This window comes from Schistocerca americana, chromosome 2, assembly GCF_021461395.2.
Source record: "Schistocerca americana isolate TAMUIC-IGC-003095 chromosome 2, iqSchAmer2.1, whole genome shotgun sequence".
In the NCBI taxonomy this organism is placed as follows: domain Eukaryota; kingdom Metazoa; phylum Arthropoda; class Insecta; order Orthoptera; family Acrididae; genus Schistocerca; species Schistocerca americana.
In genome coordinates this window covers 1005484475-1005502324 of record NC_060120.1, presented here as the reverse complement: position 1 = coordinate 1005502324, position 17850 = coordinate 1005484475, and positions in this window count along the sequence as shown.

Below are 17850 nucleotides of genomic sequence, written 5' to 3'. Positions count from 1 at the left end.
TGTCGATTACCTGTTCATGTTCTTAAGTTACTACGACTGGGTAGAACACAGGTGCATCTCCGCCAGAAGGAGGATGTCCACTTCGTATCTGTGTCCAGAAGATGTTGTGAAGCTCACTGGAGTGGTGGCAGCTGCGGCATGTTTTGCAAGAGTTGACCTCTTCCCTATTGGAGGGAACACTTTCTGATTGTCAACTCTGGGTGGTGAGCGGCGACAGCGGATCGTTGCGACACCCAGTTCAGCTTGGCCTTCAGCTGTGTATGTCTTCAGGAATAGATGAAAAATCAAGCACCCCATCTAAGTGCCTGGATGCTCTCCTTCACAGTTCCCATACTTTGGTTTTTTTTTTTGTCTGTCTTGCTGCAGTTCTTCGAGAGGTGGTGACCAGTGCATTCTACTCAGCGTAGAGGCAGGCTACAATAGTTTGAAGTGAAAGAAACGCTGCCAATTGTTGCTCATGTCGGCACCAATGACTCCTGCCGTCTGGGTTCAGAGGTCATCCTCAGTTCGTACAGACGGTTGGCGGAGTTGGTGGATGCGGAAAGCCTCGCTCGCGGGGTGGAATCTGAGCTAACTATTTGTAGTATCGTTCCCAGAACCGATCGCGGTCCTCTGGTTTGGAGCAGAGTAGAAGGCTTAAACCAGAGGCTCAGACGTGAACCATGGACCTTGCCGATGGTGGGGAGGCTTGCGTGCGTCAGCGATACAGATAGCCGTACCGTAGGTACAACCACAACGGAGGGGTATCTGTTGAGAGGCCAGACAAACGTGTGGTTCCTGAAGAGGGGCAGCAGCCTTTTCAGTAGTTGCAAGGACAACTGTCTGGATGATTGACTGATCTGGCCTTGTAACAATAACCAAAACGGCCTTCCTGTGCTGGTACTGCGAAAGGCTGAAAGCAAGGGGAAACTACGGCCATAATTTTTCCCGAGGGCATGCAGCTTTACTGCATGGTTAAATGATGATGGCATCCTCTTGGGTAAAATATTCCGGAGGTAAAATAGTCCCCCATTCGGATCTCCGGGCGGGGACTACTCAAGAGGATGTCGTTATCAGGAGAAAGAAAACTGGCGTTCTACAGATCGGAGCGTGGAATGTCAGATCCCTTAACCGGGCAGGTAGGTTAGAAAATTTGAAAAGGGAAATGGATAGGTTAAAGTTAGATATAGTGGGAATTAGTGAAGTTCGGTGGCAGGAGGAACAAGACTTCTGGTCAGGTGACTACAGGGTTATAAACACAAAGTCAAATAGGGGTAATGCAGGAGTAGGTTTAATAATGAATCGGAAAATAGGAACGCGGGTAAGCTACTACAAACAGCATAGTGAACGCATTATTGCGGCCAAGATAGATACGAAGCCCACACCTACTACATTAGTACAAGTTTTTATGCCAACTAGCTCTGCAGATGACGAAGAAATTGAAGAAATGTATGATGAAATAAAAGAAATTATTCAGATAGTGAAGGGAGACGAAAATTTAATAGTCATGGGTGACTGGAATTCGAGTGTAGGAAAAGGGAGAGAAGGAAACGTAGTAGGTGAATGTGGATTAGGGCTAAGAAATGAAAGAGGAAGCCGCCTGGTAGAATTTTGCACAGAGCACAACTTAATCAAAGCTAACACTTGGTTTAAGAATCATGATAGAAGGTTGTATACATGGAAGAACCCTGAAGATACTAAAAGGTATCAGATAGATTATATAATGGTAAGACAGAGATTTAGGAACCAGGTTTTAAATTGTAAGACATTTCCAGGGGCAGATGTGGACTCTGACCACAATCTATTGGTTATGACCTGTAGATTCAAACTGAAGAAACTGCAAAAAGGTGGGAATTTAAGGAGGTGGGACCTGGATAAACTGAAAGAACCAGAGGTTGTACAGAGTTTCAGGGAGAGCATAAGGGAACAATTGACAGGAATGGAGGAAAGAAATACAGTAGAAGAAGAATGGGTAGCTTTGAGGGATGAAGTAGTGAAGGCAGCAGAGGATCAAGTAGGTAAAAAGACAAGGGCTGGTAGAAATCCTTGGGTAACAGAAGAAATATTGAATTTAATTGATGAAAGGAGAAAATATAAAAATGCAGTAAATGAAGCAGGCAGAAAGGAATACACACGTCTCGAAAATGATTTCGACAGGAATTGCAAAATGGCTAAGCTGGGATGGCTAGAGGACAAATGTAAGGATGTAGAGGCTTATCTCACTAGCGGTAAGATAGATACTGCCTACAGGAAAATTAAAGAGACCTTTGGAGATAAGAGAACCACTTGTATGAACATCAAGAGCTCAGATGGAAACCCAGTTCTAAGCAAAGAAGGGAAAGCAGAAAGGTGGAAGGAGTATATAGAGGATCTATACAAGGGCGATGTACTTGAGGACAATATTATGGAAATGGAAGAGGATGTAGATGAAGATGAAATAGGAGATACGATACTGCGTGAAGAGTTTGACAGAGCACTGAAAGACCTGAGTCGAAACAAGGCCTCCGGAGTAGACAACATTCCATTGGAACTACTGACGGCCTTGGGAGAGCCAGTCCTGACAAAACTCTACCATCTGGTGAGCAAGATGTATGAAACAGGCGAAATACCCTCAGACTTCAAAAAGAATATAATAATTCCAATCCCAAAGAAAGCAGGTGTTGACAGATGTGAGAATTACCGAACAATCAGTTTAATAAGCCACAGCTGCAAAATACTAACACGAATTCTTTACAGACGAATGGAAAAACTAGTAGAAGCCGACCTCGGGGAAGATCAGTTTGGATTCCGTAGAAATACTGGAACACGTGAGGCAATACTGACCTTACGACTTATCATAGAAGAAAGATTAAGGAAAGGCAAACCTACGTTTCTAGCATTTGTAGACTTAGAGAAAGCTTTTGACAATGTTGACTGGAATAGTCTCTTTCAAATTCTAAAGATGGCAGGGGTAAAATACAGGGAGCGAAAGGCTATTTACAATTTGTACAGAAACCAGATGGCAGTTATAAGAGTCGAGGGACATGAAAGGGAAGCAGTGGTTCGGAAGGGAGTAAGACAGGGTTGTAGCCTCTCCCCGATGTTATTCAATCTGTCTATTGAGCAAGCAGTAAAGGAAACAAAAGAAAAATTCGGAGTAGGTATTAAAATCCATGGAGAAGAAATAAAAACTTTGAGGTTCGCCGATGACATTGTAATTCTGTCAGAGACAGCAAAGGACTTGGAAGAGCAGCTGAACGGAATGGATGGTGTCTTGAAGGGAGGATATAAGATGAACATCAACAAAAGCAAAACGAGGATAATGGAATGTAGTCAAGTCGGGTGATGTTGAGGGTATTAGATTAGGAAATGAGACACTTAAAGTAGTAAAGGAGTTTTGCTATTTGGGGAGCAAAATAACTGATGATGGTCGAAGTAGAGAGGATATAAAATGTAGACTGGCAATGGCAAGGAAAGCGTTTCTGAAGAAGAGAAATTTGTTAACATCGAGTACAGATTTAAGTGTCAGGAAGTCACTTCTGAAAGTATTTGTATGGAGTGTAGCCATGTATGGAAGTGAAACATGGACGGTAAATAGTTTGGACAAGAAGAGAATAGAAGCTTTCGAAATGTGGTGCTACAGAAGAATGCTGAAGATTGGATGGGTAGATCACGTAACTAATGAGGAGGTACTGAATAGGATTGGGGAGAAGAGGAGTTTGTGGCACAACTTGACTAGAAGAAGGGATCGGTTGGTAGGGCATATTCTGAGGCATCAAGGGATCACCAATTTAGTATTGGAGGGCCGCGTGGAGGGTAAAAATCTTAGAGGGAGACCAAGAGATGAATGAATTCGAAAGTAAAGTTCTATGTACTGACTTGGCAGAAAATCCTATGAAATTTTGGTCTTATATCAAAACAAAATGTCCAGACACTCTGTGACCAAAATGGTACTGAAACAGAGGATGACAGACTAAAGGCCGAAATACTAAATGTCTTTTTCCAAAGCTGTTTCACAGAGGACGACTGTACTGTAGTTCCTTCTCTAGATTGTCACACAGATGAGAAAATGGTAGATATTGAAATAGACGACAGAGGGATAGAGAAACAATTAAAATCGCTCAAAAGAGGAAAGGCCGCTGGACCCCATGGGATACCAGTTCGATTTTACACAGAGTACGCCAAGGAACTTGTCCCCCTTCTTGCCGCAGTGTACCGTAGGTCTCTAGAAGAGCGTAGCGTTCCAAAGGATTAGAAAAGGGCACAGGTCATCCCCGTTTTCAAGAAGGGACATCGAACAGACGTGCAGAACTATAGACCTACTGTCTAACGTCGATCAGTTGTAGAATTTTGGAACACGTATTATGTTCGAGTATAATGACTTTTCTGGAGACTAGAAATCTACTCTGTAGGAATCAGTATGGGTTTCGAAAAAGACGATCGTGTGAAACCCAGCTCGCGCTATTCGTCCACGAGACTCAGAGGGCCATAGACACGGGTTCCCAGGTAGATGCCGTGTTTCTTGACTTCCGCAAGGCGTTCGATACAGTTCCCCGCAGTCGTTTAATGAACAAAGTAAGAGCATATGACTATCAGACCAATTGTGTGATCGGATTGAAGAGTTCCTAGAAAACAGAACGCAGCATGTCATTCTCAATGGAGAGAAGTCTTCCGAAGTAAGAGTGATTTCAGGTGTGCCGCAGGGGAGTGTCGTAGGACCGTTGCTATTCACAATACTCATAAATGACCTTGTGGATGACATCGGAGGTTCACTGAGGCTTTATGCGCAAGATGCTGTGGTATATAGAGAGGTTGTAACAAAGGAAAATTGTACTGAAATGCAGGAGGATCTGCAGCGAATTGACGCATGGTGCAGGGAATGGCAATTGTATCTCAATGTAGGCAAGTGTAATGTGCTGCGAATACATAGAAAGAAAGATCCTTTATCATTTAGCTACAATATAGCACGTCAGCAACTAGATGCAGTTAATTCCATAAATTATCTGGGAGTAGGCATTGGGAGTGATTTAAAATGGAATGATCATATGAAGTTGATCGTCGGTAAAGCAGATGCCAGACTGAGATTCATTGGAAGAATCCTAAGGAAATGCAATCCGAAAACAAAGGAAGTAGGTTACAGTACGCTTGTTCACCCACTGCTTGAATACTGCTCAGCAGTGTGGGATCCGTACAAGATAGGGTTGATAGAACAGATAGAGAAGATCCAACGGAGAGCAGCGCGCTTCGTTACAGGATAATTTAGTAATCGCGAAAGCGTTACGGAGATGATAGATAAACTCCAGTGGAAGACTCTGCAGGAGAGACGCTCAGTAGCTCGGTACGGGCTTTTGTTGAAGTTTCGAGAACATACCTTCACCGAGGAGTCAAGCAGTATTTTGCTCCCTCCTACGTATATCTCGCGAAGAGACCATGAGGATAATCCCACGCAGAGGGATACCGGCAATCCTTCTTTCTACGAACAATACGAGACTGGAATAGAAGGGAGAAACGATAGAGGTACTCAAGGTACCCTCCGCCACACACCGTCAGGTGGCTTGCGGAGTATGGATGTAGATGTAGAGGTAGCGTTTACATTGCGGCAGTACCTCTTTTGGACTGTAAGTTTCCATTTGCACCTTAGTGTCTAAGCATTGACTGTATCGTAGATTTAGTGACTGGCTTGTCCTTCACGAAGCGTAACACAGTACATCGGTTTGGCCATTAGTTTATTAGTGGCTTCATTCCTCGACTTGGCATGGTGGACGGAGATTCGATGACATCCTAGTGCCGATGTTTGAGCTGATAGGTATTTGATGAGTACTTTCAAGATGTTCTCTGTCAGTGACCAGTGCGTAAAAATGGTATTTGCCCCCCATGGAAGAACCAGAGTCTGCTATGCAGGCCTGAAAGTGACTCAAAGTCACTATATATATATATATATATATATATATATATATATATATATATATTGGATGGTAATTTTGTTTTGTTTGTGTAACAATACCACATTTTTATTATGTGATTTAATGATGTGATTTATCTCTTTTTAGTTATAAAGTATGGTCTATGTTGTCTGTGCTCTCATACTCTTCTATTGTCTTGTGATGTTTCCATATGCAACGGCCTGACGATGACACCGTGTGTTGTCGAAACTGGTAGCATGCACTGAGAAGAATAAACAACGGAAGATACAAATACAGCCGTTGGTTTTGTTATCGTTATTGAAGTACTACGTATCCGGCTGCAGTCCCACTTTACTTCAACTATTACCAGAGACTCAACATACATTAGCAGGTTTTGGGAGTTATATTTAAGTTTCCACAGACTGAGATTAGAAATGTGACTTGCTTAGCCGCATAATTAAATCGAAGAGTGAAGCTTTATGGATGAGAATGGAACTTAGGAATCTTTATTGCAAGTAGGACAATTTATCCAAGAGTGTTTCCTCATAACACTAGAAACTGAGTTAAGTGTTGAGTATTAATGATTTATACAATTTACTACAATATGTGGGAAAGTTAGTAGATTGTAAAAGATATAGAATAGTAAGGACTCGTGAGAAGAAAGTTCTAATGCTTAAAAGACAACAAAAGAGTAGTGGGGGCTACCCATAAGACATTTAGTGATTTTAAATTCTTTGATAGACTTGTGAACAATACAGATGTGGCTTTTAAGAAAGACGAATTACAGGCTGCGACACTGTCACGAATAAAACAGTAATCCAAATATAGAATAAATTTTCTTTACTTTACGTCTGTGGCCACAAACGTTTTGTCAACAGATTACCGGTTTCGGTCTGTAATGACCATCTTCACATCTGCTTTATAAAATCAATGTCCTAATGTGCAGTGACGATACCACTACGGCTGCAGTACATTAGGGCATTGTTTTTATATAACAGGTCTGAAGATGTCATTGCAGGCCGAAACCGGTAATCTGTTGACAAAAGGTTTATGGCCATAGACATAAAGTAAAGGAAATTTAATGATGAATTAGATCTGTTGATGAAAGTTAATAATTATGCTATTAACAGGAGGTTACGTAATACAAACATTAAATCTTTAATTGTTTAGTTAAGAGGGTTTTGAATTTTAATAAGGTTAGCAAGGCACAGAAAAATGTTGTCAATAGTATGGCGGACGCTATTACCTTACTTAGAATAACAGTAATTATAATAAGAATGGTAGCACGAATGGCTGTACAAGCGATGAAAGCATTCTAGGTAGGATCAGCAAATAGTTAAAAAGGAAGATTCTATAGTACTTAAAAAGCAGGCGAAGGGAATACCCTCGTCATAACGTATGCGAGAGATTACATTTGTTAAGTGAATGGGTTCTTTGAAAGTAATAGTGTCACTCCTGAACGAGATTTTCACTCTGCAGCCGAATGTACGCTGATATGAAACTTCCTGGCAGATTAAAACTGTGTGTCGGACCGAGACTCGAACTCAGGACATTTGCCTTTCGTGGGAAAGTGCTCTACCAGCTGAGCTACCGAAGCACGACTCACGACCCGCCTTCACAGCTTTAATTCTGTTAATTCCTCGTCTCCTACCTTCCAAACTTCACAGAAGATCTCCCGCGAACCATGCAGAACTAGCACTCCTTGAAGAAAGGATATTGCGGAGACGTGGCTTAGCCAAAGCCTGGGGGATGTTTCCAGAATGACACTACAGCAGGTACTGGCAGAATTGAAGCTGTGAAGGCGGGTCGTGAGACGTGCTTGGGCAACTCAGTCGGTAGAGCACTTGCCCGCAAATGGCAATGGTCCCGAGTTCCAGTCTCGGTCCGGCACTCGGTTTTAATCTGCCAGGAAGTTTCAATAGTATCACTAAGGGTAACCACGATCCCACTAAGAACTTCAGTGTACAGATCAAACAAGGTATCAAAGGTGCATCGTTTGCTGTCGATGAGAAATAGGGTAGAAGAATAGGAACGGTGAACGCACGTGCAGCTAGGCTTAGCGCTCAACCTAAAGTGCGTAACACCAATATTCCTATGTGACCCATACTGAATTATATTGGCTTCCCTGCACATGAGTTATCTAGTGAAGTTAATGACATACTGGTTAAGAATTTTATTTTCGACGGTAACTTTTCACTTATAGACACCTATGACATAGTAAACAGGACGAAAGATGTAACGATCTCGGTAGGCTACAAATGGATTTCGTTGGATGCAACTAGCCTATATACCAGTGTACCAGTGATATAAATCTCTAACATTGTGAAAAATAACCTCTTAAAGTTTAAAATGCCATCCCTGGCAGAAATAGATGAGTTCATGCGGTTACTAGGTTTGGTTCTATAGCGAAATTATTTCTGTTTTAGCGGTGAGTTTCACCAACAACAGGATGGACTTGCCATGGAATGCTGCGTGTCCGGTACTTCGGCAAGCGTTTTCCTTAGCTATTTGGGAATGTTGGCGTTACTCAGCGTCCAGAGTTGAATGACATGACTAAGGACCGGTATGTGGATGACACCATTTTACTGTATAACTGAGTAGGTAATGGACTTGAGAAATACTACGCAGTTTCAACGACTTCTTCTGAAATAGTGTATTCACATGTGAACAACAAATAGGGGATAGAATAATTTCTTGGACACTACATTCATTAATAAGAATGGTGACCGCAGTTTCGCCATGTTTATGAAGCTTACGACTTCTGATGCCGCTACCCCTGCACTTCGGTAGATGCAAAACGGCTCCTTCTCATAGCCTCGTGAGCAGATTACGCAAGCTACCTCTTGATGCCATAGAAATCCAGAAAGAAAATAATTTTTTGAAGGATATGGATTCAAACAATGTCTTTTGATCTGAAATTATAGATAGAATTCATAACAAGGTTATTAGGAAGGATTCTAATTTGCAACGGGAAAATACTCTTTCTCAGAGTAGACGTAATGTTAATGTATATTCGAGCGTCGAGTACATAAGTTCATCTCTGATAAGATCACGCAGGCCTTCCGTAAAATTAATGTGAACGTTGGTTTTACGAGTAGATACAGTTTCCGATGTACTGAACGTTTCGACAGGATGTCGGGATCAGGAATACAAAAGGCAAAATGCAGTGACTGTGATGCTATGTACGTTGGTCAGACAGGGAGGATTTTCAGAGAGCAGTTCTGCGAGCACACACTGCTACATACCATTCAATACGCCAGGTTCAAAGAACCATGGTGTGGTTGGTATAGAGGACAATTCGGAAGTACTGTATCTCGTAGATATAGGAGGGATTATGAGAAATATATATTCACGCAGATAAGCGTCACACGACCCTCATTAATGGATAAACTACACTGAAGAGCTAAAGAAACTAGTACACCTGCTTGACACCGTGTAGGGCCCTCGTGAGCCCGCAGAAGTGCCGCAACACGACGTAGCATGGACTCGACCAATGTCTGAAGTAGTGCTGCAGAGAACTAACACCATGAATCCTACAAGACTGTCCATAAATCTGTAAAAATACGAGGGGGTGGAGATCTTTTCTGAGCAGCACTTTGCAATACATCCCAGATATGCTTAATAATGTTCCAGTCTGGGGAGGTTGGTGGCTATCGGAAGTTTTTAAATGCAGAAGAGTGTTCCTGGAGCAACTCTGTAGCAATTCTGGACGTGTGGGGTGTCGCATTGTCCTGCTGGAATTCCCCAAGTCCGTCGAAATGCAGATTGGACATGAATGGATGCAGGTGATCAGACAGGATGCTTACGTACGTGTCACCTGTAAGAGTCATATCTAGACGTATCAGGGGTCTCACATCACCCCAGCTGCACACGCCCAACATCATTACAGAGCCTCCACCAGCTTAAATAGTCCCCTGATGACGTGCAGGGTCCGTGGATTCATGAGGTGGTCTTCATACCCGTACACATCCATCCACTTGATACAATTTGAGACAAGACTCGTCCGACCAGGCAACATGTCTCCAGTCATCAACAGTCCAATGCCGGTGTTCACCGGCCCAGGCGAGGCGTAAAACTTTGTGTCGTGCATTCATCAAGAGTACACGAGTGGGCCTTCGGCTCCGAAAACCCATATCGATGATGTTTCGTTGAATGAAGCTTGTTGATGGCCAAGCATTGAAATCTGCAGCAAACTGTAGAAAGGTTGCACTTCTGTCACGTTGAAGGAGTCTCTTCAGTCGTCGTTGGTCGCGTCGTTGCAGAATCTTTTTCCGACCGCATTGACGTCGGAGATTTGATGTTTTACCGGATTCCTGATATTCATGGTACACCTGTGAAATGGTCGTTCGGAAAAACCTCACTTCGTTGCTACCTCCGAGATGCTGTATCACATCGCTCGTGCATCGACTATGACAGCACGTTCAACCTCACTTAAATCTTGATAAAGTGCCATTATAGCCGCAGTAACCGATCTAAGAACTGCGCCAAACATTTGTCGTCTTATATACGCGTTGCCGACATCAGTACCGTATTCTGGCTGTTTACATATCTCTGTACTTGAATACGCATGTCTATACCAGTTTCTTCGGCGCTTCAGTGTAATAACTCTACAAAGTCATCTACATTAAATTTGAGCCACAGCACAGCTCTGAGTCAATATCGTGATGAATGCCACGAAACAGAGTCAGACTTTTGTTAAGCAATAATTTGCAGAAAGCTCTTTAAACACCCAAGACACCTACTGAAGATGTGTTCTGTTTCAGACAACTTTAAGTGTACAACTTTGGTATGCATATGTGTAACAATAACAGCGTTGTTGTGATTATGTTGCCTAAAGACGTTCCTTCAAGAGATGCTTTTGGAGTCGTGTTTGTTTGGGTTTCTGGGTGGCCCGGAATACACACTGCAAAAGGGAAATTTGCTTTTGTTCTCCGTTACTTGCTCAGAACACAAAATGAATAATATACTGTACAAGATATACTACACACTTATAATAGGTACTGTTTTTGGACCTGTAGAACATTACTGCTGGGTTCGATGACACACATTTTCGCTTTCAGTGAGAGACTATGGTTTTACTGTGAAATATAGGGTATACTCGGTGATTTTTTCCACAGTGTACAAATTCTATGGACTGATCAATGAGAAGATACGAAACAAAGAATGTCTAATGTACTTACGTCCGGATATGCAAGGTTTTCGTGTTAGAGACCATTTATTCAACCATACGTTGTTACAGAGACTGAAGTTTAATACGCGCTGTACCACGCAGCTACTGTTACAGTATGTGCTGAAAATGGTCTCCATGTGCCTCAACGCACCCATGTTCTGTCTCACAGGTTCACATCGGCCAGGCTGCAACCGAATAGTTCCAGAGGCAGCATGAATACGCTGCTCCAGTGTCTCCGCATCGGGAATGGGTTCTACATACACGATACATCTGAGATGGCCCCATAACGAAAAATCGGACGTATTGAGATCCGTTGGACAAGCAGCTCATGCAACTGGGCCCCCTCCTCTGATCCATCCACCAGGGAAGATACGATTGAGATGCGTCCGGACGTTAACGGTGAAGTGGGCTGGAGCAAAATCATGTAGCAGCCACACCACCCTTCGAATGATCAATGGCACTTCTTCCAGCAGGGGTTAGGGGTGGGGCGGGGGTGGGGGAGGGGGGAAGGTACTTGCAAGAAACGCCGACAGTTCCAGTTTGTTGGGCGACGTGGAACGAGGCCTGATCCCAAAATGCGGTCGCCAATTATCCCAAACCACATATTCCGGCTGCACCGATAATTATGATTCGCTGTCACCACACCATGGGGGTTCTGCTTACTATGCCACAGGTGACTGTTATGAAAGCTGAAGATACCACTCATTATAAAGGTGCAGGTCACTGCACTTTCAATACGATGGATGACACAAATCCCGGAATAGTGGTTGCCTGGTGAAAGAATCGGAGATAAAACTGTTCCGGATGTGCAAAGTCCTGTACACGCTATGAGCAATAACAATTGTCATGGAGAATGTTCCGCTCGGTCGTCTGGCTTGCCCTCTACTGCTGGGCCAACCGCCTGGTACTGACGCGAAGGTCGCCTTCCACAGTGTTAATCTCATTTTCCTCAAAGGCTGGTGTTCGAGCATTTCGAGTACATCATTCGTGATTTCCTGCTTCGTGAAACGCCTCTGTCTCAGACAAACGACGAAACACTGCTGAAAACATCGAATTCTGTGACTGTTGTCGGTGGGGATAGGTCTTCTGATAGAACCTCGTTGCCCGCCTGTTGTCATTTGCCTCTCCGCAAGCAAATACCACGTTGGCAACCTCTCGGTTCGAATACGGAACCACTGTGTACAACGCTGTGTTAGATCCACTACAAGGGGAGTCAGCAAGAGAAGTTAATCGGACACTACATTACCAATTACTATGGCAGGAAAGGGAGCTAGGGCATGACGTATGAGGAACTGCACCATCCTCTCGGAGGAAACCATGGATACTTTAACTGTGGCCTTCAAAGCTATATGACATCTTTCATTCGTTTGCGACAAGTAAGGACCCTGTAGAGAACTGGTCATCTATATTATCAGTACTGCCAAATCTTACCGATGTCAGCATCCATCGATGTTTGTCAATCATACTTACCGGCAAAGTAATATTTTCACTTGGTTTGCCCGTTGAAGTATTACAAATGTTTTGCTGGACAGACTAACCTAACCTATGTATATAGAGAGGATTATTTTATGTGATAGGGAACGGACAGATTCTTTCTACGCTTCCTAAACAGCAGCTTTATTACAGAAAGAGCGTATACTGTGCTGTCAGTACTGAGAAAGCATTAATGCTGATGCCTACGTCAAGAAACCATTTTTGCATCGGCCTGAAGTTAACTGCGACACAAATGAAAAATCTAGACCGTTCCAAATGAATGGGTGCCTAAACGAGCTTCTCACTGCACCGAGTTCATCTCAAATAAAACCCCATTACAGTAATATATTCGGAGTAAAAACGAATGTACATAATGGGGTAATGATAATACGTGTGCTTGGTAATAAAAAATTAGTGCATTGATATACTCTTGGCTGAACCCGCCTGATACTTTTTTGGACGATGTATGCATTATGCGAACAGAGAATATATAGAAGTACACACCGTCCATCCTAGCTGGTATTAATCGTAATAAGGAAATCAGAATTTCTATGACAAGAAAAGTAATCTTGGCTATCCGACTCGTACACATTCTGCAGTTTCTAGCTAGCGTCGCTGAACAATCAGAAAATTACATTTCATTACATAAGAATCCGCCAGATAAGATTGTAGTGCACGACCTACTACAACAGCACATTCTCAATAGATCGGAAGAATCTTTAAATGACTTTGCACATTAATTGACGTGCTATATTTTCCATAACATTATAGGTCAAGATTTCACGGAGAAATATTTAAAGATGATGAATTCATTAAATGACTGTTTTTATTATACCTGTGGTAATATACAACTACTTCGGTACAACAGTATCGACAGAGTGGGGCTTGAAATAGAACTGAATATCACTTTACCTTTTTGTCCGCCCTCGGTAGCTGAGTGGTCAGCGCTACAGAATGTCAATCCTAAGGGCCCGGTTTCGGTTCCTGGCTCGGTCGGAGATTATCACCGCTCAGGGACTGGGTGTTGTATTGTCCTAAAGTCGCCGAATTGGCGTCAAATCGAAAGAGCACAAGGCGAACGGTCTAGCGGACGCGGGGTCCTAGTCACACGACATTTATTTATTTATTTTACCTTTTTGTTTTTTTTTAGTAGCACTTGCAACTAACGACCTCAATTATTCGCTGGATATATTCCAATCTTTGTCTTCCACTGCAGTTTCTACCCTCTAGAACTCCCTCTAGTACCGTCGAAGTAATTCCCTGATGTTTGAACATATTTTCTATCATCCTGTCCGTTCTTCTTGTCAGTGTTTTCCACATATTCTTTTCCTCTCCGGTTCCGTGCAGAATCTCCTCATTCCTTATCTTACCAGTCGGCCTAATTTTCAACATTCGTCTGTAGCACCCCATCTCAACTGCTTTGATTATCTTCTGTTCCGGTTTTCCCACAGTTCATTTTTCACTACCATAAAATGCTGTGCTCCACACGTAGATTGTCAGAAATTTCTTCCTCAAATTAAAGCCTATGTTTGATAATGATTCATCGCAAATAATTCTCTTGGCCAGGAATGGCATTTTTGCCAGTGCTAGTCTGCTTTTGATGTCCTTCTTGTTCCGTCTGTCATGGATTAGTTTACTTAACTTCGTCTACTTCGTGATCCTCAATTCTGATGTTAAAATTCTCACTGTTCTCAATTCTTCTCATTACCTTCTTCTTTCCTCGATGTACTCTCAGTTCATATTCTATACTCATTACACTGTTCATTTCATTCAGCGCATCCTGTAATTCTTCAGTTTCACTGAGCATAGCAGTGTCATCAGTGAATCGTATCATTAATATCGGTTCACCTTGAATTTTAATTCCACTCATGAACCTTTTTTTTTTTATTTCCATTATTGTAGGTACGAAAGTCAACATCCACGACTTACACCATTTTTAAACCGATCACTTCGTTATTGGGCTTCCATCCTGATAAATGCCGATTGGCTCTTGCACATGTTGTAAATTACCCGCTTCCCGCTACAGTTTACCCCTATTTTCCTCAGAATTTCGAACATCTTGCACTATTTGACATTTTCGAACGCTTTTTCCAGGTCGCCAAATCCTGTGAACGTGTCTTGAGTTTTCTTTAGTCTTGCTTCCATTGTCAACAACAAGTCAGAATCGCCTCCTCTCTGATGCCTTCACCTTTCCTAAAGCCGAACTGATCGTCATGTATCACATCCTAAATTTTCTTTTCCATTCTTCTGTATATTATTCTTGTCAGCAACTTGGATGCATGAGCTCCGAAACTGATTGTGCGGTGATTCTCGTACTTGTTGGCTCTTGCTGTCATCGAAATTGTGTGGATGACATTTTTCCGAAAATCGAATTGTAGGCCTATATAGCTTGACTCATACATTCTACACACCGACGTGAATAATCGTTTTCCCGCAAATTATTTTAGAAATTCTAATGGAATCTTATGCATCCCGTCTGCTTTATCTGGCCTTAAGTCTTCCAAAGCTCTTTTAAATTGAGATTCTAATAGTGATTCCACTATGTCTTCTCTGTCTCTTCTATCACATCATCAGACAAGTCTTCCCCCTCCTAGAGGCCTTCAGTGTACTCCTTCTACCTACTCGCTCCCTCCTCCGCATTTAACAGCGGAATTACCTTTGCACTTTTAATGTTACCTTCCTTATTTTTAATTTCACCGAAAGTTCTTTCGATCTTTCTATATGCTGAATCAGTCCTTCCGACGGTTATTTCTTTTCGATATCTTCACATTTTTTCGTGCACCCATTTCGTCCTAACTTCCCTGCATTTCTTCTTTATTTCATTTCTAGATGACTGGTATTTCTGTACTGCTGAATCGTCCTGAACATTTTTGTACTTCCTTATCTCGTCCATCAACTGAAGTATTTCTCCTGTTACCCAGGTTTTCTCCTCAGTTACCTTCTTTATACCTTCTGTGACTGCCGTTTTTAGAAATGTCCAGTTCTCTTCAAATGTAATGCCGACTGAGCTCGTCCTTATTTCAGTATCTATAGCCTCAGAGAAGTTCAAGCATATCGTCATTCCTTAGTAGTTCCGTCCTCCACTTCTTAGCGTATTGAGTCTTCATTACTAATCTCTTAAACATCAGCCTCCTCTTCATCACTACTGCATTGTGATCTGATTTATATCTGCTCCTGGGTACGCCTTACAATCCAGTATCTGATTTAGGAATCCCATTCCTGCGATTCTTGAATAGAATGTTTGCTATTACTAGCTGAAATTTATTGCAGAATTCAATTATTCTTCCTCCTCTGTCATTCCTAGTACCAAGCCCACATTCTCCCACGACCCTTTCTTCCACTCCTTCTCCTACAACCGCATTCGAATCCCCATGACTATTAGATTTTCATCTGCATTTATACTTTACCTCTTCAGCTTGCGGCGTTGGCAGGCATACCTGAACTACCGTTGCTGTAGATTCTGACGAAAATAGCTCTATCACTCATCTGTTCGCAGTAACACACTTTGCCCTACGTCCCTGTTCATAACGCACTCCCGTTATACCATTTCCTGCTGCTATTGATATTGCCCTATACTCATCTGACCAGAAATCCTTGTTTTCCTTGCATTTCCATTTTCAGATTTTCTAGCTTCCATACCTTGTTCAAGCTTCTGACATTCCACGCACCGACTAGTGGAACGTTACCCTGTCGATGGTTATTCAATCTTTTCTCATTGTCACCCTTTCTTGGCGGTCCGCTCCCGGGGATACGAGAAGGGGACTATTCGGGAACATTTTGCCAATGAGATCATCGCGACAGTTTTTCAGTAACAGACCACATGGCCTGTGGATAGACATTGTGTGTCTTTTATGAAGTGAATCCCATTGTTTTCTGCATCTTCATGCCGTTTTATTGTTGATAATTCTTCCGCCTTTAGGGGCAGTTTCCCACCCGAAGAGCAAAAGAGTACCCTGAACCTCTGTCCTCTCTCTGCCATTGGCAGAATGAGGGTGACTTCTTATACCGGAAGTTTTCGGCCGCCAGTACTGATTATTATTTAAGATTTAAGCGGTGCGGGGCTCGCACCCGGGGTGGGCGACGTTTTAATTACTGATCAAAGACGTTATCCCCCTTTCTTTTGGAAATTGCCACAGGGGCAAATTGCGCAGGGGTTATTTTACGAGGCATGGACACAATGTTTTTGTCCCCAAACAGAAACATACGGACTAGTAAATGGCCACAGGAGGTATTTATTTATTTGTACATTGACCTTTTCCTTGACTTGTCTCTGAATATACAGAAAACAAACACAAAGATACACTTCTGGAACACGCACACGCTGCGCCGATACACCAAGGACGCCGCCGCCCCATCCTCATGGTATGCCTTCTCGTAATGTCGTGTAGATACCGTTATTTGTTCATCTCTTACGTGTGAACGTATCAAATTTGTCTCTTGCCACGAATAATCCAGCTACGGAGCGGATCTTGTAAGGTGCTCCACATGAAGTTCGAAAAATTGACTGTACTTAGCGTTCTTTACAATAACACAATGACGATCGTTTAAATACTTCCAAAAATCCATGACTCCTATGACACCACCTCCATAGAAATAATGAATCGCGTGACGTCTGATTCACACGACAACGTTGTGTTTCATCCTCGGGTAATAAACAGCGTCCAGGTAGAGGAGACGGCTTGAATCGACATACGTGGGCGACGTCCGCAAAAAGAAAGCCAAAATTTGACACACAAAATACCAGATCTCTTCGGCCTACAATGCAACCTATGTAAGACTGCATCCAGAACGTTGCAGTTCACATATAAAGTCGAATCTGCAAGATTGATCCTGTAGAGTCTATCTCGAGTATCTGTTTCCTGTTCACCATCAAATACCAGGTCTAATGTACGTCTGAATCTAGCGTTCCAGCGATGACAGTGTGCCGTACTATATTCCAGTACAAGGTGGGACATTTCAGTTCGACGACATTAGGCGACCAGTGGCGAACCACAGTGCGATAGATGTTACTGGCCGTTAGTAGGCAAGAGACAGGGAGAATGTCCTGTATGTAGCTATACTCCAGATAGAAACCTCCCAGAGTAGAAAAATGGCAGCGGTATTTCAGAAAGCCCAATCGGGGGGTCAAAGGAAGATGGTGCCAGAGCCTCCATGAGTAAGCACCAGAGTCTGCTAGTGCATCGCCGCCAAAGCTTGAGGTGCATAGAGACACAGCTCGATCATGAACATTGACAAGGCCAAGTCCACCGCGTTCTTTGAGGAGAGCGAGGGAGTCGTACCGAACCTTAAATATCATTCCAGCGCTGACAAAGGAACCGAATGCTTCTATTATTACATTTAAAAAAT